The sequence below is a fragment of the Neolamprologus brichardi genome, chromosome 1, assembly GCF_056152115.1.
Source record: "Neolamprologus brichardi isolate AB-2024 chromosome 1, ASM5615211v1, whole genome shotgun sequence".
Lineage (NCBI taxonomy): Eukaryota > Metazoa > Chordata > Actinopteri > Cichliformes > Cichlidae > Neolamprologus > Neolamprologus brichardi.
The window spans coordinates 43,406,349-43,424,455 of NC_142104.1; the positions used below are offsets into that span (position 1 = coordinate 43,406,349).

An 18,107-nucleotide genomic window follows, 5' to 3' on the forward strand; every position below is an offset into this window, starting at 1 on the left:
TCACGAACAAATAAAACACTGAAAAAGGCCAAACAACAACATGTTTAAGTTATTTGACGTTTACACAGCTACATTCTCGCCTGAAAATATGTTAAAAGTTTATTTTGCGACCCAGAAAGAGTAAGAAGAGTAATATTAAAACTAAGTAGCTGCATGAGTAGTAGCCATTGTTGGAAACTGGAATTGGCTGGGCCAATCTGGGATATGGTTTTTCAATTTTGTTGTCCGGGTGGAAAATCGGGAGAATGGTGGCTCCGGGAGATTTTCGGGAGGGACACTGAAATTTGGGATTCTCCCGGAAAAATCGGGAGGGTTGACATGTATGGCCTAGCATAGCCTGTAATGTTATTATGACGGACACATTTTATGAGTGAACTTGACTTTAAGTGACTTACAGGTTTCTTTGAAAAATATTGTTTTATATCCAGGTTCTTCCTTTGTGCTGCCGTCCTCCTCTCCTCCTCGCAGCGCAGGTTTGCCACTGCTAAAACTAAACAGAGCTCCCTGAAAGGCTCAGCCAATCACATTGGCCATATTTGTCACATGAGGTAGGACTCCAGTAGAGAACATAATTTAACTCTTTCTGCGCCGCTGGGTGAATGAGACGTTGACAGATTGTTTTTTTTCTTTCTATCGGGTTTGTTTGTCTTTACTCGAAGAGATCAAATTATTGGTGGGGAAAATTCAATAATCGCTGGATATTGGTGGGGACACGTCCGTTCCGTCCATGCCAAATCTACGCCCTTGGGTCTACCAAATCAGGCAAGACCCAACCCAGATAGGAAGAGAGTCCAGGGCCAATGTGCCGTCAGGTCAGCAGATCCGCATAAATTTCTGGCAATCTGGAGAACGCATTGTTAAACAGCAGACCCTCCAGATAACATGTTTTCTTTTCTTTTTGTTTTCATTCTTACCAGCTGTTCTCACAAAGAAAGTATTGACTTTTCTAAAAGATTGAGTACTGTAACTATGTATCAAACACCATTTTAGTGAAATTATACTGGAATGAGATAATTACAGTTACGGGTTATATTCAGAAATGTGAGAAGATTGTTGCGAGTGGAGTTGGCTTATAGCACATTAGCTTATGTGCTCATGCAGGTGGATGGTAATGGAGGAGAAGGAAAAAGGAGGATGAGGCTCCATATCAGGGCTCATCATCGCCTTCTTTCTCTCTCTCTCTTTCTTTTTTTTTGAAAAGCATGATTGGTCTGCCTATAGTTAGAGCACTGAGTCTTTGTTACCTTGTCATGCATTTTCCTTTTGTTTCTGGCCATTTGACAATACAGAAATGTTTTTATGCTTGAGTAAATTAAAGCCCCATTTTAAAAAATCTGGGTAAAAATGTTTTTTATTGCAATCTTCCTTTGATTGGAGGCCAAAACCTGTTGGGATGGGTACCAGATATTTTTTGCATGCAGGAAAAACTCAAAACAGCAAAAAACTTTTTAAAGCATACTAGTAGTTGTCAGTAGTTGTCAAACAGCTAACAGATCATCTGCAGAGGAATGGTTTATTTGAAGAGTTTCAGTCAGGTTTCAGAGCTCATCACAGCACAGAAACAGCTTTAGTGAAGGTTACAAATGATCTTCTTATGGCCTCTGACAGTGGACTCATCTCTGTGCTTGTCCTGCTAGACCTCAGTGCAGCGTTCGGTACTGTTGACCATAATATCCTATTAGAGCGATTAGAACATGCTGTAGGTATTACAGGTACTGCACTGCAGTGGTTTGTATCATATCTATCTAATAGACTCCAATTTGTGCATGTAAATGGAGAGTCCTCTTCACACACTGAGGTTAATTATGGAGTTCCACAGGGTTCAGTGCTAGGACCAATTCTGTTTACATTATACATGCTTCCCCTAGGCAGCATCATTAGAAGACATAGCATACATTTTCACTGCTATGCAGATGACACCCAGCTCTATCTGTCCATGAAGCCAGATAACACACACCAATGAGTTAAACTGCAGGAATGTCTTAAAGACATAAAGACTTGGATGGCCGCTAACTTTCTGCTTCTTAACTCAGATAAAACTGAGGTCATTGTACTCGGCGCTGAAAAGCTTAGAAATATGGTATCTAACCAGATTCTTACTCTGGATGGCATTACCTTGGCCTCCAGTAACACTGTGAGGAACCTTGGAGTCATTTTTGACCAGGATATGTCCTTCAACGCACATATTAAACAAATATGTAAGACTGCGTTCTTCCATTTGCGCAACATCTCTAAAATTAGAAATATCCTGTCTCAGAGTGACGCTGAAAAGCTAGTTCATGCATTCATTACTTCCAGGCTGGACTACTGCAATTCATTATTATCAGGAAGTCCTAAAAACTCACTGAAAAGCCTTCAGTTAATCCAAAATGCTGCAGCAAGAGTACTGACAGGGACTAGAAAGAGAGAGCATATTTCTCCTGTTTTGGCTTCCCTTCATTGGCTTCCTGTTAAATCCAGAATTGAATTCAAAATCCTGCTCCTCACATACAAGGTCTTAAATAATCAGGCCCCATCTTATCTTAATGACCTTGTAGTACCATATCACCCTATTAGAGCACTTCGCTCCCGCTCTGCAGGCCTACTTGTTGTTCCTAGAGTATTTAAAAGTAGAATGGGAGGGAGAGCCTTCAGTTTTCAGGCCCCTCTTCTGTGGAACCAGCTTCCAGTTTGGATTCGGGAGACAGACACTATCTCTACTTTTAAGATTAGGCTTAAAACTTTCCTTTTTGCTAAAGCATATAGTTAGGGCTGGACCAGGTGACCCTGAATCCTCCCTTAGTTATGCTGCAATAGATGTAGGCTGCCGGGGGATTCCCATGATGCATTGAGTTTTTCCTTTCCAGTCACCTTTCTCGCTCACTATGTGTTAATAGACCTCTCTGCATTGAATCATATCTGTTATTAACCTCTGTCTCTCTTCCACAGCATGTCTTTATCCTGTCTTCCTTCTCTCACCCCAACCAATCACAGCAGATGGCCCCGCCCCTCCCTGAGCCTGGTTCTGCTGGAGGTTTCTTCCTGTTAAAAGGGAGTTTTTCCTTCCCACTGTCGCCAAAGTGCTGCTCATAGGGGGTCATATGATTGTTGGGTTTTTCTCTGTATCCATGAAGCGCCTTGAGGCGACTTTTGTTGTGATTTGGCGCTATATAAATAAAATTGAATTGAATTGAATTGAATATAAAAGCAGTTAAAATACAGTCAGACAATTTTATTATGACTCTTACATGTCTGACAGACTAAGGAATGGAATGATATGATATGATATGATATGATATGATATGATATGATATGATATGATAGATTTCCTCCCTGACCTTCATGTTTTTGATTGTTACCACTGCACTGCATAGGCTGGGTTCCAAAAAACTAAAAAGTTGAATCAGACTAAAGTTTTTCTACCAAGCAACATAAGCACTTGGCAGCAGAAGAGCTTTAAGTTGGTCCTGATATTTGCATGTGCATATTTCAGGTGGACGCTGTGGCTTAATGTCAAACTTAGTATTACTGAGAAACTGAGGAACTGACAAGGAGACCTCTGGGCTGTAGAGTGGGGGTTAAACAGAGATCGAAGAGGCCTGTGTGCCGGCAGTCATTGTGGGGAATGTAAGGTCCCTAGCTCACCCAGACCCAGAGAAAGTTCAGAGAGTCCAGCATAGGGGTGGCTGTAGCTTAGGTGGTAGAGCAGGTCATCTACTGATCGGAAGGTTGGTGGTTCGATTCCTGGCTTCCCCTAGTCTGCATGCCAAATATCCTTGGGCAAGATATTAACCCCAAATTGCTCTCCGATGCATCCATCGGAGTATGAATGTGTGTGAATGTTACTTAGAAAGCACTTAGATCAATGTGCTTGTGCGAATGGGTGTGAATGGGTGAATGCACAAGTTGTGTAAAGCGCTTTGAGTGCTCAGAAGAGTAGAAAAGTGCTATATAAGAACCAGTCCATTTACCATTTACCATAATGTGCTTCACTGAAATGTGGCTGAACGATCAGATACCGGACTCTACTGTTTTGATCCCTGGCTTCTTCACGGCTCGGATGGACAGAGACACCGACGCCAGCGGCAGAAAAAAGGAGGTAGGTGGGTGTGTTTGTGAACTGCTGGTGGTGTAACCCGAGGCATATCTCTGTTAGAGTGTTTCTGCTACTGCGACGTCAAGCTACTTGCCATCAGACTTTGCTTATATTATCTGCCCCGGGAGTTTACTTCTCCTTCACCATCTATACAGCCGACTTCAAGTACATCACAGAAACTTGTCTCCTCCAGAAATTCTCTGATGACACAGCCATAATTGGAAGTGTGGAGATGCGATGGGAAAAGGAGTACAGAGGATTGATCGTTTTGTGAGATGGTGTGAGGTGAATCACCTGCAGCTGAATGTGGCCAAAACAAAGGAGCTGGTGGTGGGCTTTGGCAGAAACAGATCCCGACTCTCCGCTTTGTGCAATAGTCACATCCTACAAGTATCCGGGAGTTCAACTGGATCACAAGTGATCTGCCAACACGGACGCCGCCTACAAAAAGGGTTCGAGCCGGCTTTACTTTCTACGAAGGCTCAGATCTTTCGATGTATTCAGCAGGCTGCTCGATATGTTTTATCAGTCTGTTGTTGCGAGCACCATCTTCTTTGCTGTGGCGTGCTGGGGTGCACGCATCAAAGCAAAGGACACAAACAGACTGAACAAACTCATCAGGAAGGCAGAATCTGTTGTTGGCATGAAGCTCACCTCCCTGGAGGTGGTGATCAGTGACAGAAAGCAAGACTGCTGGCAATCATGGACAATGACTCCCACCCCCTTCACAACATGCACGACAATCTGAAGAGCAGTTTCAGCAACAGGTTCCTTCAGCCTGGCTGTCTGAGGGAACGTTACAGGAGGTCGTTCCTTCTGCTGCTGTCAGAATCTTTAATTCATGCACTTCGGTCCACACATGTGGGGTGCATTGGAACCTCAATGCACCCTGTCACTTTTGCACACCAGAGTCCTTTTATGCTATGACAAGTCAATTTCCCTCTGGGATTGATAAAGTCTCTCTGATTCTCTGACAAGAAAAAGCCTGCTGAAGCACATTTAAAAAAAAAGAGAGAGACAGTGAAATACTAGGAGAGTACAGTCTGGTCAGATGAGACCAAAATTGAACTCTTTGGATGCCATATTTGGGGGTTAAAAGGCTCAGCCAATCACCTGACCTGAATGCAACAGAAAATTTATTGAAAGAACTAAAGTTCAGAAATCATAAATGGGACCTTCAGGATTTGAAGACTGTGAACTATAAGTGGCCAAAATTACACCTGGGCAATGCATGCAACTGATTTCTCCATGCAGGAGTCTGTCATCGCCAACAAAGGCTTTTGTACAAAGTATTAAAATACATTTCAATAAATATACGTTCTCCCTGTGTCTTTACTCATTATTATACATAGTGTAATGTATGGACATCTATGGTTTGACTTCTTTGCAGGTGTGCATTGGATGGCTTTTTACCAGGTATAGGTTTGATTACAATTACTACCATAATGCCGTTAAATTGGGATGCAACGTCATCTAAACAGCTTTGACTGGCAGAGACGGAGAAACTTGCATATCTCTGTTGTGCAAATGCTAAGAGGAAGTCCAGCGTTTACTTTCCCCCAAAAAAAACCCAAAACAAAAACTGACTAAAGAAATCACTCTGAGGTCAAACACTGATCAGGTCAGTGCTGTAGACGTCACCCAGTGGAAATTTGTATTTGTTTTAAAGTCCGTTTTATCCTGATTTTAGTGTGTTTATTTGTATGTGCAGTTTTGATTTTATTTACATGATTTTCACTTTGATTCTGATATTTGTGTTGCATGTTTTTAGTATTTTTGCATGATATTTTATATCATATCATATATCATATTGTTTTAATCCACTATGGACTGGTTGGACAATAGACAAATTAGCAGGCACCTGTTGAGCTGTGGGTGTGCCCCGAGGTGGCCAATCCGGTCTTTAAGTCTGACTGGGCCCGAACTCCGCTTCAGTTTTAGAACAGGAACTTCTATCTTTCTTAAAATATAAACAACATTCTTCACTAACTGACTGTAAAATCAGTCCCAGTTTCTAGCTGATATCTCAGTTTGTTACTAACACAGCTCATGTCCAGGAAACCCCAGTGCAGGACCATCACTGAAACGAGACTGGAAACCTCCATCATCTCATCTTTGCAGCTCTCCGTTTAGTAGATAAGGCTTTATCTTTTTTAACAAACAGCCCACATGTCAGCTGTCAGAAGAACTGAAAGAACTTAAGATCCTGAAGTGTGTGAGGAAAGGATCAGCTTTATTTGAGATCTGAGTGACAATCATCACATTTCAGTTTGTGATGATTCTGTTCTCTTTGTGATTACAGAAGCTACTGTAAGATTAGACCTCAGCACCACCCAGTGAGCTCCCTGTTTGTAGTAACTCCAAAATTAACTGATGAAAAAGGCACAAAGGCCATATTACATGCATACTACTACACCAACAAGCAATATCTCTACTCAAAGGAGACATCTCACAGATGCCAAACGTGCAAGTTTTGTCACCCTCAGATCAAAATTCACTGAACCAGCAAAACATGACCAAAACGATGCTTCAAGCTTGAAAAACATTAGTATGAATTCTTTCATACTCGTGCTGTCTTGCTTCCAAAACCTAAACCCACCGCAATTAAAAGGCATTAACTGAATAACTCGATCTCCCACAATGCCTCAGAGCAATTCCTTTGCCAAAACAAAACAAAACAAATTAATTTTATGCTTGGTTACAGAGATTTGTGTGTGGGTAATAAAAAAAATTAAAAAACAAGCATTGTTTGGAGGCATGTCAATAAAGTTAAATAACTTCTGCTATTCAGTATTTAAGAAACAACTCTCACAGATTGTGCCAAATGTGTTCAGTAAAACCTCTGTAACTTTGCTCTGTTTCGCTTCAGCAGCATCAGTCTGTGCAAAGATAATGTCAGGATATTGATTCACGATTTTCTGGAGTTTAATGTCTACTGCAGCATATTTTCAAAAGGGATATATTCTATAAGATACAAACAGAATTAGGCGAGGAAAAAATCTCTGTAGCTTTATTTTGATATACAGAGTTTTTAAATTGCATGTTGGTCGTGTCATTTTCAATCAGGAGCCTCAGAAAGGCTCTTAGGTTTAGAGGTTAAACTCATGCTCACATGTTGTTCGTTGTGGAGTAGAATTTGAATGAGGGAGCTAAAAATGGGTAATCCCATAATTAGCTCTAAGGCAATTCCAAAAAGGAAAAACAAGTTGTGGACTCACTGTGGGCTAATGTTTGAAATATACCCCTTCTGTTATCATGCAACACCGGAGAGGTGCAGTACTGAGTTAAACTGTGAGGCCCCCCGAGTCTTCTCATCAAATCTGTCTAGAATGTAGCCAAACTGTTGCAGAGCTCGAAGAGATGAAAACATTTTTATCTAACAGTCATTTAGACGTTTAACCTCCAGCTGTGTGCAGCGCAGTCCAATTTATCCAACAAGACATGCTTTTCTGTTCTTGGTATATGGAAAGTCACCAAAGTGAACCGTGGAGCTGAACCGATTTATTGTCTCACATTGTGAGAAAGAGATGAAGGTCCTCTGATGAGCAGGCAGCTAAAATATTGGCTGAGCATTGACGCCACCGTGGAAAAAACAAACTGACCCACATTTTCATCTATAACAGAAACATGTCCTCAAACAGACCCCAGCTCTGCTTTCAGTGAGAGTTAGAGTACACTGCGAACATTAATTTATTAATTATTAATTTGTCAGTGTTTGCTGAACTGTGCAGCATGACTGCAAAACATCCTAAACATCGTAATATAGTAAAGATGGAGAACTTGGAGAATTAAAGTGAAAGTGCACTGAAGCTTCTGGCTACACGTTTCAGTGGTCAGTGTTTGTCTGTTTTGTTTGTCCTTTAGTTTAACTCCTGCTGAGAAGGCCAACGTCACAACATACAAGCACCTTCTTTGTAGTGAAGTGAACTCTGCAACCACTGTCTATACTTGTGCTGCTTTTCTGATCTCTGATTTCTTCATGCTTGTTCCCTTTTGCAGTAAACATGCTATTGTTTCCTTTCCCGTCCAAGCCCATTTTCAACTAATCCAGCTACATCATACTTGCATATAGCATCACCACCATCCACTATTAGACTGGACAGGACTGGACACAAGAATGTCTAAATACCCTGAATCATTCACTCCACAAACTGATATAAATGAGGTCAAATAAATGTCACGTTAGTTATGTGAGGGGATACAAAACAAATCAATAAAAGTACAGATCCATAAACAGACAAAGGTTTGGTCTGATGAACAACGGATAACCTGTTCGCCAAACTGGTTTACATAAAAGTGAAGTTCAGCATAATGTGAAAAGATGCAGCATTGGTGGCTCGTTCAGTGTAAACTTAATTATCCACAAATGGATATGATGATGTCACACATTTCTTTTGTTTAGTTAAAAAAATTAATTATTTTTACCAATTTGCTTAAATACACTTCTCAGTAATTACCTTGCAAAACGACTTCTATTTACCTACAATATTAATGGATCAAGCATAAAAGCTGGTGTAAAAACGTATTTATTCTTTAATTTAAAGTAGATTTATTATAAATGCAGTATCCTGTTAAGTACACCGTATGCATACCATAAAGGCAAGTTTCTTCCTCAGTTTAAACCATTAAATAGTAAGTCGTGCATTACCGAATATTGGGAATAAATGCCTGGCCATGATAAGATCGCAGATATTGACTGTACCTGATCAATAAAACTGCACTTCAACAGAGTCCAATGAGTTCATCAAGCCTGCCTTCTGTTTCTCTTTGAACCACATTTGCTCAGGTTTTAAACAGATCACTGCATTTCTGAATGACAAACTTTGCAGCAAGAAAACTTCTGACGTTTATTTTTTGTATTTTATTTTATTTTTGTGGGGTTTACTAAAGAGACTCTAAGAGATGAGTTTCTAAGCCGTGTAAAAGGAGACTAAACTTTAGCTGTAGAGCAAAGAATGGTCCGACACACAAATCCTCTCCAGAGGCGCCATATCACCAACCCCTTCATCTACAGCATCCACAAAGCAGCTGATATGTGGCCGATTTTGCGAACTTCCACTCGTGATCAGCTGAACTCAATCACCACAGCTGCTACAGACCCTCACAGGTAAGGAGAACAGGGCTTTAGAGAAGCCTCTCTAAACGCACACAGTCGGAGCAGCGGTTACTCACGTGTTTCGGTGTAAATTGTGAAGAAGAAAAGGTTGAGCGCGACTTCTGTTAGGATCCTGTGCCCTCTGAAAGACCCGCTGCTGGGACTGAAGACGCAGCGTGCCTCGGCAGCAACAACTGTCAGATACTGTCCCCATCACCCCCCAGGAGGAGGAGCTACGCCGCGCTGTAGCTTGTCAGCGTCGGAGCGCAGGACTCCTCTGTCACAGTAAATACTTCCATTCTTCTGTAGAAACGGCTTGTTAAACCCAATCCCTTCATACGGTTACACTTATAATCCCATTTTAACACATTGCTGCTCGAAACGTAACCGTGGAACAGACCTCAGCACGGTGACTATCTTATTTAGTCACCAGTGCAAATAACATCCCGCTGGCCGAGTCCACCCTGCCCTTTCTAAAATGGCAAATGATGGGTAAAATGTTAATAAAACTAATAATAAAAATACATTTTGTTTATACACCTGTATTGTCAGTGTTGGGGAGTAACGGAATACATGTACCGCCGTTACGTATTTAAAATACAAAATATGAGTAACTGTATTCCGTTACAGTTACCGTTTAAAAAGGTGGTATTTAGAATACAGTTACTTTGTTGAAATAAATGGATTACACGGCGGTACTTCCCTGTTTCATATTGTGGCGGGTCAGGACTGTTTGGGTTTTGTTTGACAGCTACGTTCTGTAGTTCCAGGCGGCAGCGTTACGGTTGCCATGGTTACAGGGTGACGCTCTCTCTCTCTCTTGTTGCTGTGCTAAGCTAATAGGCAGAATGCTACAGGTATAGCTCTAAAGAATGTAGCATCATGGGCAGTGTAGTCCGTGCTGCAGGGAGAATGGACTGCCATACACGTTATGTGTCTGTGAGCGAGGGAGGGAGAAAAAGGAAAAGTACGAGCTGTCATCAGCAGAAACGGGAGCTGGAAGCATGTAAGTATAATAATAACCACCTGATGAGCCCAGCTGTAAGTAAGCTATTAAGACTCGACTGTACACCGTGTTCGTGTTTTCCTCCAAAAACAATAAGTTCTGTTGGAGCAGCCTTTCAACGCCTCTCTCTGTCTCTGCTAGCAAAGTTGACCCAGACAACAAAGTAAAGCTAGTTTTCAGCTACGAGCCGACACAGAACCCACCGTATTAGTCAGAGGTCCCTTTACTACGGTTCGGAGCCGCGGACCTTCAGTAACAGTAATAAATCACAGCAATAGTACATTCATGTAGTTGTAAACAGCATGATAATATATTAAGTAATCCAAAGTATTCAGAATACGTTACTCTCATTGAGTAATGTAACGGAATATGTTACAAAATACATTTTGGGGCATGTATTCTGTAATCTGTAATGGGATACATTTTAAAAGTAACCTTCCCAACACTGGTTGTTGTGTACCTTCAGCATCCTACTGAAGTACCAGGCTGGACGGGGACTGTTCCCGTCCTTTTGTAACCCAGTGTTAATTTGGTTATCTGATATTGTGTGATATTCAGTATATATGTATATATCTATATTGGGTGTTCAGTTATAAAATGTTCTTCAATGATTTTGAGTTTTTTTTTTATTGCTATTGGTTTGCGGCTGCTTCACGACAGTCAACTGTGGTAGTACATCCTAGCGGGAGGGGCTATGAGCTCACGTGGCTTGTAGCTGTGCCAGAGAGCAAGCTTGGGTGAGCTAGCGGGGAATATCTCCTTCTGCAGTAGCCTTAAAAAAGACTATTGTTCGTTCTCCTGCCAGACGCTTCGCTGCTGTGCTGTCTTACTACTGTGCTGCCTCGCTGGTGCCATTAATGGACCGGCGGCTGCCATCCATCCGGACCTCGATTATTTCGACCGAAGTACTCACACACACGCCCGCACTCAGTGCCATACACTCTCTTTATTTTGCTGGCCAGCTAACACCATTGTTTTTTTTTTCTTTTTGCATTCACAAAGACTATCCAAAGACATTTTGGTTATTGTCAAATAGACACTCTCTGATTACAGACTGAGGAGGTTGTGGTGTTACAACCCCAGGACTGAGAAAAAAAAGACTCTTTACATAATATATTCATTTGTCTCCTGGTTAGGAGAAGTGACTATTGATGGAAATATTTTTTCTTCTTCTTGTCTTTATTTACATTGTATCCCAGAGAAGTTTTAAGTTGTTCAGGTTTAAACATTTGCACTTAAAGTCTGTTAAGTTTCCTTTGATGTATCAGTGTCAAGCTGATGTTTAAGAGGGTATGTTAAGGACAGATGTGCTCCAGTCCATCAATCCTTTTAAGTGCTGGACACCGATGGTAAATTGCCATCAGACCCTAAATAAATTGTCCTCTGCTGTTATCCATATTGCTTCACTCATTCTTTTGTGAGTAGACGTATTGGTTACATTGATAGATTCATTGATTAAAAAAATGCAAAACTTTACATAATGATATCATTTCATCTGAAATAGAGCTTGTTAAACTTAGCAAATATGTTGGTCCAACTCAGCATATTATGCTGTAAGAATTGTGTACAAATATTAACACATGACATCTAATGTCTCTCCTGTTACAGAACATGCTCGTCTCTGTTAGTGTTTGGAGTGCTCAGTCACTTTCATGTCACTGACATTACAAAGTGTGTTATGAGAGTGTTCATAAACAAGTAATATCTGAAAAAAAGTCTGAACTATTTTGAAGAGGAATATAATTTCAAACCAATCTAAAGATTTCTTTTGTTGTTGGAAAAACAGTTCATTGAACCACTTTCAGGGTTTTTTTTTCTCACATTGAAATCTGGCAATTTTTGAACATGAATGTCTCAAAATGCCTCCTGTACGGAGAAACTAGTCACGTGCATTGCTCAGGCGTGATTTTGGCCATTCTTCCACACAAACAAGCTTCAAACGCTGAAGGCACCGTCTATGAACTGTGAGCTTTAGTTCTCTCCATAGATTTTCAATTTGATTCATGTCAGGTGATTGGCTGGGTCATTCTAGCAGCTTTATTTCTTTCCTTGAAACCAGTTGAGAGTTTCTTTTCTGTGTTTTGTCATCATTGTTTAGCAGAAACATCCACCCTAGTTTCTTCTTCATCATCCTGCTACATTTGGTACAGATTTTTCTCAAGAATGTTTCAGTACTTTTTTCTAGTAATCCTTCCTTAAATTATATGAAGCCTGCCAGTGCCATATGCTAAAAAAACAGCCCCACATGATGTGCCCACTTACTCTTTGCAGGGTACTTTTGGGGGTGATATACAATGTGTGTTGACCTCCAAACATAGTGTTTATTATGGAGTCCAAAGAGTTCAATTGGTGAATACCTCATTGTTCCTCATGTATCCAAGTTTTGACTAACGGAGGACCTTCCCAGGGAGCCTGAGGAATGTGATCCCCCAGTCGTTGAAGCACACCCTCCAGTCCCCCATCTTAAAGATGGAAACCACCATCCTAGTCTGCAAATCCAGAAGCACCACCCCAGATCTCCACATGATGTTGCAGAGGCTTTATCTAGAGCAGGGGTGTCCAATTCCATGCCAGTGTCCTGCAGCTTTTAGATGTGTCCTCATCACAGCTGATTCAAATGGCTGAATGACCTCCTCAACATGTCTTGAAGTTCTCCAGAGGCCTGTGAATGAACTAACTATTTGATTCAGGTGTGTTGACCCAGGGTGAGATCTAAAGCCTGCAAGACACTGGCCCTTGAGGCCTGGAGTTGGACACCCCTGATGTAGAGCCTTTAGGAACTCAGAGCCAACCTGGTCCACCCCAGGGGTCTGGCCACCAAGGAGTTATTTACAGATAAAGCCACTTAAAATAGCCGCCTCGTCCCTGACAGGACCATGTTGGATGGCTGGACGATTCCTGACTGATGATCAGCTGATGATCAGCGGTAATAATATCCCCGCTCATGATGTAGATGATGCAACTGTGAGTAGTAAAGCTGCTAAGTATCTATGAAAATCGGTGGTAATGTTTTGGATATCCACCAGGGGGAGCAGTGTGGCAGCACATTCATTTACAGGCTTCCTGCACAGTAATACAACAGAATCACGCTTATAATAACAATAACTATAAAATACTGATATAGATATTTACTTGCACCAAATAAAATAGATAGAAGACATAAAGTGACGCTTGCAATCTATAACTTGAAGCATAAAATGATTATTTAACTGCACCACTAATGTTCTTATATGAAATGTAAAAATGAAATTTAAACATGAATTAATTAATGGCTGGATCATGCAATACCAAAGGTTTTTGGTTGTTTGGTTGTGTTTAGCCTGTCCTGTTCGGCATTGTAGCAATCAGAATTGTTCAGTTCAATTCAGTTCAATTCAGTTCTATTTATGCAGCATCAAATCACAAAAACTATTGCCTCAAGGTGCTTTGTATTGTAAGTTTAGACCCTATAATACGGTGGCCCTGAGAGGCCAAATGGACTGCAACTTAAGAAAACACCAGCAATAAGAAAAATGCTGCAAAAGCACACAAAACACAGCGGAAATAGGAAAAACAAAAACTGAAACAGGAAAAAATGGATTTCCAAAAGCACAAGGGAAGTGTTTCTGGGGAGACAATAACCCGGCGGACCAGTTGCAGGAACCAAAATATGCTAAGAATTGCACTGGGAGACACTTCCAAGAAGTGGAGGATCTATCACTTTTGTGAGGAAAGAAAATATGAGAGGTAAGTGTGTTAGCCTAACTATTAGCCTAAAAATCCGTCATCAGTATTATATGAATCATGAGATCAAAACACACTTAGCTAGCATGTTTTTGTTCCCGCAAACTGGTCCGTCGAGAGGCATGGAGGAGACCTGGGCCCCAGACACCCTGAGGCCCACCAGAGAATGAGATGTCTAAGAGAGGTGGAGTCGAAGACCCGACCTGACACATGGACATAGACAAACAGGCACACACAGAAACAATTATGCATTTCCACCCTCATGCACACATATACATATACTCACACACTCGCCCAACATGGAGACACAGGTACACCTGCAGCAGCAGGGAAGCCCACCAGTCCAGACGCTGACCAGGTGGTCAGCTCCTCCTCCAGGCCCTCTGCGAACAGAGAAAAGGCTGTGAGATGACTCCATGCCTCCCTCCGCCTGCACATATGTGGAAAATGGAAATATAATCTATCCACTTTTATCTTCTTCAATGCCAGGTGCCAACACAGTGGAGACCAGCTACCTGAACGCTACTTTCAAAGAGTTTGGAATGAAAATTATAACGAAAATTAGTTTCAACTGTGACAAACAGACTTTTAAAAAATAAAAAATATCATTAAGTTAATCATGAATAGTGATAATATTTTGCATATAGCCACTCAGTGCACACACGCTGATCAGGGGGCTCGAGGGTTCTGGTGAGATCAGAGCCAGTTTGAAGAGAACAATGCTTCTCCACAGACCACAGCATATACAATAGTGTAGAACATGAGCTGCGTCCATCTGCCTGTAAATGGTGTCATTCTGTAGCTGAGACACACAATCATGCTTGCTCGCTTCAACGTCAAGCTGTACGAGTCACTTGTGGATCTGTAGGCTTCGCTTGGTTCATGGCAAAGCGTGACATTAAAAACTGGTGACAATCTCTGAGCTCTAAAGCTGAGGACTGACCTCAGAATCGCAGCTGGGACCTCTTCACTCATCGGGTTGCAAAGAGGCTTCATTGATTCTTTCATACATAAGATGTTAAGAGACAAAACTTGAATTTGGATTCTTGAATCTACAAAATGTACTGGGCATCTTGTTTTAATACTCTGAGGCTAAAGATAATGATACATGAAACTTCTGGAAGATTTCCATCGGACATTTATAGAACATCTTTAAGTCGTACACATTGTGACTGCAAAATAAACACTTTTAGCAGCTTGTTTAATTCTATCCATTTACTTTGGTCAGATATGATTTCAGTGACAAACTCCTTATTTCATGCCAAGTCCTTTACGCCAAGCAACAAAATCTTAGGTAGTGACAGTAAACAAGTGAGTTTTCAGTAAGGTTCATGATTTACTTTGGGTTTATGAGGTTATTTATTTTCCAGTTATTCAGTGTTTCATCCTTGTATTTATTGTTGATCTTAGTTTCCCATCTAGCCTTTAGCTTTCTGTTATCATTCCTCCCCGTGTTCCCCGTCCGCTTGCGTCTAGTTTCCTGCGTTCGTTCTTTGTACCTCCCTGTGATTTCATTTCCCCAGTCATGTCTCAGTGTCTCTCGCCCTCTCGCTCTCCGTGTCCCTCTTTGTCTGCGTCATCCTTTGACAAAGGTCTGTCACGTGCTCCCATTTCTGTTTATCCCCTGTCCTAATGTCAAGCTTACGTGTCTTTGTACCCTCTTTATTTTGAGGGTACCTCATCTCATGTGTGTTATGTTCAGTTTTGTTCTCCATCCTCTCATTATCATGTGTATTTAAGTCCTCGGTCTTCCTCTGTTCCAGGTAATGTCATTTAATCCTGCATTTGGGGTCCTAACCCTGCCTGCCACCCAGCAAACCCATAATCCTGACACATATACATGTATTCTTTTTGTATCTTTATTTTGAACATGTTAGCATAACAACAACAGAGAAAAAGAGACAAAGCAAAACAAAAGGAAAGCAAAACACCAATTTAATGTTCTTTCTTTAAGATCAACTTAAATGTTCAAAAAAGGAGTTGGAATAAGCATATGATGCTTATTTTACCCCATTTTCACTATTTAGTAACTAATAGTCAACATTTGTTCTTCCTGTTTATGCCCTATCCATCATAAATTCTTCCTTACAATTCGTTACATGTATTTGCTTTTATAACGCCAGTAACACATCAAAAGATACAAATTTACAGATATATAAATTTGTATAAATAATGATGCATATATAAAAAACAATCTGTTCCACAGCTTCACTCCACACACACACACGCAAAAACTTCAAAGTCAAAGTAAACTTTATTGTCATCTCTGCTATATACAGTACAGTATATAGAGAAAGAAACTAACAAGATAACGTGTGTTTTACAAATACAGGATTGTTTTAAATTGCATCCCCGTTCCCTTTTGGAAAACCATTTTAGAATATTGTCCGGAACTAGATTGTTTATGACTTTAAACATTCTCTACGCAGTGAGAAAATGAACCAGATCTGTGAATTTTAATTAAGTAGATAAAATGTTTACCACATGAACTTTGCACAACATGGCAAACACATGGCCTGCAGCTATTTTTAAATCTACTGGTTATGCATGCTGGTAGTGAAGTTCATCTAACTGGAAGGTTGTCGATTTAATCCCCGACTGCCCCAGTGCTGGTATGAATGTGGGTGATCATGAGGTATGTTGTATAAAGCACTTTGAGTGTGCATGTTAAAAAATAAATAAATAACATTCACTGCATGCCTCCATTCAACCCGATAGATTGATTCTAATCAGTTTACCAGACCAGGATTGTTTGGAATGGTTTGGAATAAAAACTGCAGCCACAGTAAACTCCATGTCAGATTCCAAAAAAGATTGGCGAAAAGGATGATGGAGCGTAGGGACCACGTTAAGAAAAAAACAAACAAACATTATAATAATTGTCAATATTGTTTTTCCTTCAGTTCTATGGAACCCGTTTTATTTTGGGTTATTATTGCTGCCACATGTATGTGTTCTTTGTATATTATTTCTGCAGATGTTTATATATATTCTACTTATATAGTCTACAATAATACATCATCTTTTATCTGCTTTTCGATCTGCTGTTGAGATGGTCAGCAGTGTGAAGTTCCTGGGTGTGCACATATCAGATGACCTCTCCCGGAACCTGAACCATCATGAAGAAAGCCAAACATCTTCACTTTCTTAGGAAGCTGAATGAGACTTCTCCCATCATTTTACCAGGGAACCACTGAGAGTGTCCTCTGCTGCTACGTCACTATCTGGTACGGGAACTGCACTTTCGCTGAAAAGAATTCTCTGCTGCGGATAGCGAGGACAGCAGAGAGCATCATTGGAGACAAACACATCATCCGACGTGCAAACAGCATAGTGAAGGACGCTTTCCACCCCTCACATGCACTGTTCCCCCTCCTTCCATCTGGCAGATGGTTTCGCAGCATCAAAACCGTGACAGCCAGACACTACAAGAGCTTTTTCTCCCAAGCAGTCAGAACCCTCAACTCACTAGGACTGATAAACACAAACCCTTTTACAAACATTTTACAGCACTCACCAAAAGACTCAAACAACAAAAACTTCCACAAATCCACAACAAACTGGACCTTTTAACAGTATGTTTATTTGCACACCTCAGTCACATCCTGCCTTAACACATCTGTATTATACGATCTCACGTTACTGTAATTGTACATGACCACTTTGTATTATATCGGTCCTGTCTTTGTTTATTGTACATAGATATAGTTAGTAATAGTACCTTTTTATCGCTTAATTTTTCCCAAATTTAGCGAGTTATTATTTATTTGTAATTTCTAGTTTTATATCTCATGGAGATGTTTTTTATGTTCTTATAAATGCACCACAGGGGGCTTGGGGTGAAGCAGCATTTGGGTATGCTGTATACTGTGCATATTGTTGTATTGACAATAAAGACCCTGAATCTTGAATCTTTATGAGGATGCTGTGTGTTTCACCTGCCCTGCTAGACCCACTTAGTAAAAATAATCCCGTTTAAGGCTCTGATATCTTTTCATAATGTGACTTAAGTCAGTTAGATGGTATGATTTTCCTCACCCAAGAAAGGGAATATTTAATAAATCAGCCTACTCTTCAGTTTATTAGAAACATGCAACTTGTGAGTTTTCTTTTTATCCAAAATAATGTAGTGGTGCAGATATATTAAGATAATATCCGTCATTCATATACAATATCACCATATATACACTGTATACATGTTTCAGCAG

At 40.6% G+C, this 18,107-nt stretch overlaps 1 protein-coding gene across 1 annotated transcript in view; it reads right to left on the reverse strand.

The window, feature by feature from the left end:
- LOC102795729 (CD82 antigen-like) overlaps positions 1 to 9,638 on the reverse strand; it is a 46,095-nt gene extending 36,457 nt beyond the window's left edge. The window contains exon 1 of the mRNA XM_006808088.3: positions 9,248 to 9,638. The gene's annotated coding sequence lies outside the window, so the exon portion shown is untranslated. The remainder of the gene's footprint in view (positions 1 to 9,247) is intronic.
- Between the last annotated feature and the right edge of the window lie 8,469 nt (positions 9,639 to 18,107).